Genomic DNA, 9,937 nt, shown 5'->3' with positions numbered 1-9,937 from the left:
GGTGGTATACACCTGCAATTCCAGAACTTAATTAAGAGACTGATGCAGGATCTTGAGTCCATGACTAGCCTAGGCTATACAGCAAGATTCTGTCTAAATAAATAAATAAATGGCTAAAGGAACTGACTATTAAAGGTACACACTAATCACAAATTTATGTTATGTTGTAAATGATGGCACTTTGCAATTACCCTACTCCCAGTCAGAAGCATGAAGTACCATTGCACTAGGGAGAAGCTGGAGGCTTAGGACACTAAAACAAAGCAAGAGTCTGGAGAAGGCTCATGCTTGAAGTCAGTCTGTGTCACCTTGTGCAGCAGAGACGGCAGCCCCTGAGGCACAGACATACAGGTGGCCCATGACACTCATCTTCCTGGAGGTTGATGGGCATCTCCAGAGTGGAGTGTGACCACACAAGTGAGTTCTGGAGTCAAAGGACATCTCTGGAGCATCATTCTGCACAGACGCATGTGCCCTCTGGAATGCGCCCAGGGGAGGGAAGAGCCTTACTGATCAGTCACCCTCCAGGTCCTTGGGTCTTCAAGCCACCCCACGTTTCTGTTGCTGAGTTTGCTGAACTCTCCACGCCACAGATCCAGGAAGACAGTGTCAGGAGGAAAGTGGTCCAGTCTTCGATCTCCAGGCTCTTGCTCTAGGCTGCAGAATCGTCAGGCATCAGGAAAGAGGTAACTGAGGGTCACAAGGGACATAAGGTTATCCTCTGTCCTCCTACCACTAAAGCCCACTTCTAAACAGAATTAAGGGCTGCATTTCTTTTGATTCTCCCCTCCATTGTTTGTACTCTAGATCTGTATGTTCAGAAGGATAAGCCAGTGTAACCTGGGGTGAGCTGTACTCCCACCCACCTGCCCAGCTGCTTGGAATTCAGCCAGTATCCTCTGGCTAAGTCCCAGAGCTTACCAAGGAACAGGAAACAAGCAAGCAGTGGTCACTTGTGACTAAGGAGCAAGTGTGTAAGACCACAGAGGGGCAGATAGACCTGAGACCCTACCCCAACAGAACCTTCCCAGAGAAGCAAGAGAAAGAATGCTGTGGGGACTTAGGTCACAGTCAAGAGTACTGCTCTGGTGTCACACCCACACCAACTCACAACCTCAAAACTCTGTCAGACATTCTTATGAAAGGAAGTGTCTTGGGTAGGAGTATCATAACAGAGACCTGTGGCTGATTAATGAAATGTCTGTAGTTTGGAGCCTGAGGCCCAAGGGTGGGGTGCAGCATGATGTAGTACTGGTTGTAAATGATCATCTTCTCAGATGTCCTCATGTGGTAAAGAGAGCTCTTAAGATCCCCTGTACATTTAATAATTTGTTTATTACATTTTTGTGGTGCTGGGAATATAAACTGGGACCTAGAGCATGCTAGGCATAGCTCTACATCTGAGTTATATATCTCCAGTTCTCTGGGGTCCTTTTTATAAGGGCACTAATTATCAGACCCCCATCACTACCACACCTAGTTAACTCCCAAAGGTCCCCCTTCTCAACTTATCACATCAGGTTGGAATTTTAATGGATGTATTTGGGTGGGGGAGAGAGGCATGCAGGGGTGTCAGACTGAGAGTCCTTGGTATCCCTGTCAGAAGCCTCTCTGGAAGTCAATTTTGTGGGTATCCCCGGAGACTCCTTAGCTAAACTATCCCATAGAACCATGTTCAGATATAGAATCCCAGGAAAAGCCAGCAGGCACAGCAAAGACTGGCACTGAGGTCTTTGGCCAACATAATCGATTTTGGACTAGCCCATAAGTAAACTGACCAAAGATACTATAAAAGGAATTAGAAACACTAAAGGAATCAGACGCTGCAGACTCTGAGTTTAGCTCTTAGGAACACAAGGTGGTATGGAAAAAAAACAGATGTTACTATCTTTCATTTGTAAGTAAGGAACATGAAGTCCAGAGATCCGGCTGAAGCAGGGATCCTGTGGTTCTCAACAGACAGGTGAGGCTCTCTGCCTTCTCACAAACAGCCCTTCACCTTCACTGGCTGCAAATTCACCTTTAAAAGAGCAGCTGCAATGACAAAGCCACTATTCTGAGGACAGTGTCTTAGGGTTTACCTCGCTGTGATAAAAACACCACAAAGAAAAGCAACATGGGGAGGAAAGGGCTTCTTTTACTTACAGTTCCACACCACAGTCCGTTTACCAAAGGAAGTCAGGGCAATACTAGAAAAAGGATAGGAAGGAGTGTGGAGGCAAGAGCTAATGCAGAGGTCATGGAGGAGTGCATATTACTGGCGTGCTCCTCATGGCTTGCTCAGCCTTAAAGCACCCAGGACTACCTGCCCAGGGGTGTAACCACCCCATATCAATTGTCAGTCAAGAAAACGGCCCATAGGCTTGCTTGCCCACAGGCCAGTCTGGTGGACGCATGTTCTCAGTTGAGGTTCCCTCTTCCCATGTGACTCTAGCTAATGTCAAAGTAATAAATAACAGCACAGACGGTGTCCTAGGTGCTATGCTTTTGGGAATCAGTGGCCCCTCAACTGCTACCGAGGAGGGATATCCGCACTGATGTCAACCACGATGCTCTGTAATGAACCATGGAAATGTTTATCTGCAGAGTCACAGTCCCACTTCATATTGAGAGAAACTCAGGGAGGCTGCCTTCTGTTCCATTCTGGGTGGAAAGAGAGAGAACCTGGACAGGTTCCATAGGTGGCTGTCTGTAGGCCCATATTTCATACGAGATATTTACAGCCAAGTTCTCTGGCCATGCTTGGCTTCCAAGGCAGTCAAGATCCTGTCAGACGAGCTGTGGCGACCTAACAAACACCTCAGGATGTATTGCTCCTTCTCTTTTGTTATTATGTAGATCGCCTGGGGAGAGGTGTGGATTCCAAGCTGGTGACTGAGTTGCAGGGGTGATGGTACTCCCTACTCCCGCATCCCCGGAAAGAGAATATTAGTGAGTTTCCACCTTGGTTTACAGGGGAAAAGAAAAGGTGTTTGAATAATAAACGCTGGTGATCTTCAGGAATGGATGAAGCCTGAAACTCCCTTCCAATACTGCTGTGTGAACTGTGTCTCATTATTTCCCACTCTTCCGAACCAGTCCAGTTAGGGAAAAGTCGTTTTATGTTGGGGCATTGGACCCCGACAGCTGTCAGGAGAACAAAAAAGTGAGAAAAGCCTTGGCCTAGGAGTGCCAAACCCTGGCACTGATGTTACGGGAATCCTTTGTTGGAATTCCCCTGCCTTCTTAGTCCAAGGCACCATGGGAAGGAGCAAGAGCCTAGGAAGAAATGCCCTTGGTCCCCCAGCTCACTGGCATTCACTGCAGGAGCATGGTTGTGGCTGTGGCAGGAGCATGGTTGTGGCTGTGGCAGGAGCATGGTTGTGGCTGTGGCAGGAGCATGGTTGTGGCTGTGGCAGGAGCATGGTTGTGGCTGTGGCAGTGCCAGTTTTCAGGCACCTGCTGAGCACAGGGCACCTGTGTGCTGACAGCTCCCTTGCAGACCAAGAGTCCTAGGGACCAAGTACCTTTAACCAGCCCCTTGAAATATTGGTAGGAAATGCTACATTAAATGTGGCCTACAGTGACTTCTACAGGACTGTCATAAGACCGTGTGTGTGTGTGTGTGTGTGTGTGTGTGTGTGTGTGTGTGAACTTCAGGTGTTGTCTCTTTCACCCTCTACTTTGTTTTGAGACAGGAGCTATCAATGGTCTTGAGTTCACAAAGTAGGCAAGACTGGCTGGTCAGTGAGCACTAGAGATCCATCAGTCTCCCCCTCCACCCGGCTGGGATTACAAGCACTGGCTACTCTGCCTGGCTTTTATATGGATTTTGGAATCAAATTCAGGCCCTTAGCAAACATTTTACCAGTTCCACCCTCTCCCCAAGCTCCACCTTTAGCTTTGAATAGTCTGCTTTGTCTTTATCTGACATACTGCCACAGCTGGGGTGAGTGAGTAGAGACATTTGGCGCTTAGGGTTCCGAATGCTGAGAATCCAAGGACATAACTCCAGTATCTGGGAAGGCCTCATACTTCACCATGTGAGACAATAGACAGTAAGAACCAGCAAGAGGACTGAGCCTATGGCATGACCTACCTCAGCACACTTGAGCCAGCTCTATCCATGACTCACCTCTCTCAGGACAGCTAGCCACTCCCTGAGCCTCAGCATAAATCCTCTTTGCTTCAGCCCCCCTAAGGCCCATTGCCAATACTGTTACATTAAGGATTGTTTGCAGCATGAGAATTTGAGGGGACATGGTCCTATTGAAGCCATGGTATCTGAGTTGAAGATGCCTTCCATATCAGTCCAAATAAGATGTCACTGTACTTGGCTGTTTCCCAGATGCCTCTGATCTCAGCAGGTATCCCCTAACAAGGTCTGCCCTTGACTGGCTTTGATGCTAATTGATCTGGTCTGTATTCTGTTTAGTACATATCCTTATATAAAGAGAATCACACTAAGGAACGCAGATGAAAGAGGAAACCTGTGAATTAAAGTATGAGGATTGGTATGAACAGAAAAATCCAGAGCTAGGTGTGTTGGCTTGTGCCAACATCTGAGAGGCTGAGGAAGGAGGATTACGGTAAGTGTAAGAGAAGCTAGGGCTACAGTCTAAGAGCCTGTCTCCAAAAAAAAACCTGAGTCTATTAGTTCTTTATTGTTACTGTGACAAAATACTTGACACAAGCAGCTTCAGGAAGAAATGGTTCCAGAGGGTAGAGCTCATCAGACTGTGGAAACCAGGGCAGCAGGAACATGAGGCAGAGGGTCATTCTGTATCCATGCTCATGGAGCAGACAGGGCTAAGTGCTGGTGCTCAGCCTTCCGTCTTCTTCAGTCTGGGACCCAAGCCCACCAGATGGTACTATATTAATTAACTCTATCATAGGCATGCCTAGAAGTTTGTTGCCATGGGTGTTCTAAATCCCATCAAGTTGACAATTGAGATGCCATTAAGTACCAGGCTGGATATGTGCTGATAAAGACAGCATCAGGGCTTTCTGGCGCTTTCTCACTTGCTTTGGATCCTCAGGCATCACATGCCCATGGTAGAGATTGGACATTGGGTACTGAGCCTCTGCTTGTTACCTGAAAGAGTAAGGAGACTATGAGTTCTGGTAAGAGGGTCAGAGGACATCATAGCAGTGTTCTGCAAAATAAGATGTCTTTGCAAAACAAAATGTGTGTGGAGTCAATTTTTAACTTTCGTCTTCACATGTTCTTATTTCCATCTTTTGTTATAGAGTCAACATTTGTTTCCTTCTGTTTTTTTACAGTCTGAGTTTTTTTACCAAACACCTATAGCATCCCTGTCCTACGTGCTTTTAGGCCAGCTTTCCCTTGCTGTACCCCAATACTGCTTCTCACTCACTTTGGAGAGAGCATTATTACCTGACTCAGGGTCAGGTAAGGATTCTGGGGTCCCTGCTAACTTCCCACTTCCCAGCAATGTATGTTCCAAAGTCTTCTCTTTCCTGTCTCTCTACCATTCTTTAATTGTCTGTGTTCTCTTTAAAGGTTTTTTTTTTCCATTCCTCCATCCTTGATTTTATCTACGAATGTGATAGGAATCAGAGTGACTTCACAGTCTTCATCATCTTGATGGGTACTGGTGGTAGAGGATGTGTCAAAAATGTGGAAGAATTAGTGAGAGAGACCGGCCCTGGACCTGCACTCTGAAGGCTGGCTCCCCACGGATGGTCCTATGCTTGGCGCACACAGTTTCATCCTGCCCACAAGTATGCCTGATTCTGAATACTCAGCTGTGGTTCCTTCCTTGGATACCAAGAAGGTCATCAAATGCATGAAGAAAAGAAAGGTCGCTTGCTCCTGTTCATTCTTCATTCAGTATTCTAGAGGCCAGGAAGCTGGAGAGATGGCTCAGTGGTTAAGAGCATTGCCTGCTCTTCTGAAGGTCCTGAGTTCAATTCCCAGCAACCACATGGTGGCTCACAACCATCTGTGATGAAGTCTGGTGCCCTCTTCTGGCCTTCAGGCATAGACACAGACAGAATATTGTATACATAATAAATAAATATTAAAAATAAATAGATATAAAACTTTTGTCCTCACTGGGCAGTGGTGACACACGCCTTTAATCCCAGTACTTGGGAGGCAGAAGCAGGCAGACCTCTGTGTGTTCAAGGCCAGCCTGGTCTACAGAGCTAGTTTCAGGTCAGCTAGGTCTGTTACACAGAGAAACTCTCTTAAAAAACAAAAATAAACAAACAAAAAAGTCACAAAAAACAAAACCCAAACCAAAAAACTTCTGTCCTCATAGCCTAGGCTCTCGTTCTGACATCTGTCAACAGAACAACTTTCTATTTCTATATCTGGCAATCTAGTTCTCCTGGCTACCTGAGCAATCTCCTCCTTCAATCCTGCTTGCCTCATCTTCCCCTTGGAACAGGACCAACCTGACACTTATAGGAGCACAGAATGTCCTTCCTTTCTGTTAGGTGTGTCCTGGAAAAATGCTGACCTCCAAGACTAGAGTTTCTAAATTATGTGCATTGTGAGACTGAGTGGAATTCTATTACCTCTTTCTACCAACACTCTGGCCAATCTAAGTGTGTCCAGAAGAGTTCCTTGCACCACAAACTTCCCCTTGGTGGTAAGCACCACCATGCCTAAATTCTCACACAACAAGGCAGGGACCACCCCCCACTAGACAGTTCTATAGCAATGCACATGGTGGTGGTGATGGGGTTGTAGAAAAGAGCCCAGTTCTTCTGAGACACAACAGCCCTAAGGCAAGTGCTTTTGTGCTCAATGAAAGAGCTAACAGGGTGTTTTACACTACATGTTTTTGGACCTTACAAAGAAAACAGACATGAATAGCACCTGACTTTACATATAGCTCAATAATCTGTGATCTTTGATCTGGTGGACACCTTTTTTTCTTTTTTGAAAAGATACTACATTTGTTTGTGTGTGTGTGTGTGTGTGTGTGTGTGTGTGTGTGTGTGTGCATAAGAATAGGAACACATGTGGAAGTCAGAGCACAAGTTGTCTCCATACTCTTGGAGATCAACTGAACTCTGGGTGTCAAGATTGGTGGCCTTTACCAAGTTATCTTTTTTTTTAAGTCATATTTCATGTAGTCTATGCTGACCTTAACTAGGTATATAGCAAAGGGAGACCTTGAACTTTATTTTGATCTTCTTGCCTCTACCTCCCTGAGTGCTTGAGCTACAAGTGTGTGCCATTGTGCTAAGACTGTGATGTTAAGGAGCAAAACAAGGGTTTCCTCATGCTAGGCAAGCACTTTACCTACTGAGTCCCTTTGATGAACTCTACAGAATTAACTTGTAGACCCATCTCAATGATCATGGAGTCTCACAGAATAAAACCTCTGTCTCCTTACGTGCCAAATGTCCTTTCTCGGGCACAGACAAAAGATGCCTATCCTGACTTCCTGATGTTCCCATTACATCAGGCAGGTCAGTGTGCTTGCTGTTTTAACTATAGACCACCTCTGTTTCCAAAGGTAGAGAGAAGCCACAGGGACTTTCTTCCCAGACGAACCATTCTATCCTCCCCTCTAGGGTGTAGCCTTGCACCTGAGGAGCTGGGCACAACAAAAGTTGTACTCTGACCCCCACTTGTGTGCTGTGCTATGTGTGCATCTCTCTCTCTCTCTCTCTCTCTCTCTCTCTCTCTCTCTCTCTCTCTCTCTCTCTCTCTCACACACACACACACACACACACACACAAACGCAGCATTTTTTTTTAAAGGTAAGTAAAAGCTGCCTAAAGGTAAGGTGGCATCCATTGTCAAGTTATCAATTTCAAGTTCTAGGCTGTGGCTTAGAGGGCCCCTGGAAGTGAAAAGCAAGGTCACTCAGGTTTCCTATGAAGATAAGGAAGTGTCAAGCCCCTATACACATGAGTCACTTCCAAGCTAGAAGTATCTTATCTTGGCAAGCAAGTTCTATAAAACTGTGACCACACACATAACCAAGCATTATTTTCCCTTCACCCTAATTAGCTCTCCTATTCTTCTTTGTTTACAAATATTTATTCTAAGTAAATATATGTGCCAGTGTGAGTTGTTTATGTGTGAGTATATGCGCTGAGTACAAGTGCCCTTGGAGGCCAGAAAAGGGCATCACCCTGCGGATGAAAGCACAGGCAGTTTGGAGCTGCTCAGTGTGGGTGCTGGGGACTAAACTTAGGTTCTGTGAAATAGCAGTCAGTATGCCATGTTTCAGCCCCATCCTCCTCCTCATGTGTGTCTGCGTCTGTGTGGGACAGCCCCAGGTGGTATTTCAAAGTTGCCATCTATTTTGTTTGTAGAGATAAGAGTCTCTTGCTGACCTGGAGCTCACCAAGTACACTGGCTGGCTGGCAAGACCCAAGTATCTGCCTGTCTGCCTCCCTGGTGTTGAAATTACCACTGTAAGCCCACCATCTGAGTTCTTCCACCCTTGGCTTTTAGGTACTTATTTATTCAATTATCTTTGACACAGGGCTTCACTATGTATCCCTGGCTGGTCTGAAACTTACTATGTAGACCAGAATGGCTGCAAACTCACAGAGATCTGTTTTCCTATCTCTGACCTCCAAGTGCTGGAATTAAAGGTGAGTACCACCATGCCTGGCAATACGAAGCTTGTTTCCTTCCTTCCTTCCTTCCTTCCTTCCTTCCTTCCTTCCTTCCTTCCTTCCTTCCTTCCTTCCTCCCTCCCTCCCTCCCTCCCTCTCTCCCTCCCTCCCTCCCTCTCTCCCTCCCTCCCTCCCTCTCTCCCTCCCTCCCTCCTTCCTTCCTTTATTGATTTTTCTAGACAAGGTTCTCTGTAGCTTTGGAGCCTATCCTGGAACTAGCTCTTGTACATCAGGCTGGCCTCGAACTCACAGAGATCTGCCTGCCTCTGCCTCCGAGTGCTGGGATTAAAGGCGTGTGCCACCACCGCTGGGCTTTTTTTTTTTTTAAAAAAACAAGTCTTAAGAATAAAACTCATGTTCTTATATTTCAAAGATAACTGAGCTATCTTCCCAGTTACATGTATGTGTTTGTTCCCCTTTAAGTCTGGTTGCTGAAGAATTTGCAAATGAGTATCCATGCTTCTGCTTTCTGACCCTAACCCAAAGTAACTGAACTTACTAAGGAAATGGCTGGTTTCAGAGATGTGGGAGGAAAAGAATGCAATAAGGTTATATAACATCTTATGCCCTGAAGCAAAGTACACGAAGGGATATTTAGATTAATTTAAGCATTAAATAAAGACTGAAGGCAACAGGCTATAGCCAGTTGGACAGAATGGGCTCAGTGACTCCACAGCACACACGATTAGATAGGTAGGTCAAAATAAGAGGGTGGGGCTGTGTGGTTTTTTTTTTTTTCTTCAGGAAAGAAAATCCATAAATACATGAAGCAAAGGGGAGATGAGGCAATCCCTATTTGGTAGCGACTACAAAATAAATAAATAAATAAATGAATAAATGAATAAATAAATAAATAACTTAGGCAATGGGTATTAGCCAAAACTACAGGGTAAGGTTGAGAAAAGGAATAGGATTTTAAAGTCTTGAAACATCTCCCATAAATTATGTTCTGGCTGCAAAGGGGGAAAAGTACAGAGAAGATGGGCAGCATTTGCATCAGGCATAAGAATGAAAGGAACCACTAGGACAGGACAACTACACTGCAGTTGTGTGTGCTTGTGACCCCTGGCGGGATGTGAAGAGGATACAGTTTCTGTGTTATTCTGGCTCCAAACATATGCATGGCAGGGGCCAATCAAATCAAGGGACACTTTACCAAAGGAGCAGCTCATAATTGTCAAATGACCAATGCTAGAAGCATCATAGGTTAAGAAATATCCACATGGAAGAAGACCAGCTATGACTAGACTGTCCAAGATTGGAAACGAGAATAAAGTGAGAAAGCCCTGCTCTGGTGTCTTACAAACACTGGTGTCAGCTGTTAACATCTCTTCTTAAGGATACT

This window comes from Arvicola amphibius, chromosome 10 (assembly GCF_903992535.2).
Source record: "Arvicola amphibius chromosome 10, mArvAmp1.2, whole genome shotgun sequence".
In the NCBI taxonomy this organism is placed as follows: domain Eukaryota; kingdom Metazoa; phylum Chordata; class Mammalia; order Rodentia; family Cricetidae; genus Arvicola; species Arvicola amphibius.
The sequence above is the reverse complement of the archived record's forward strand: the minus strand, read 5'-3'. Positions refer to the sequence as shown.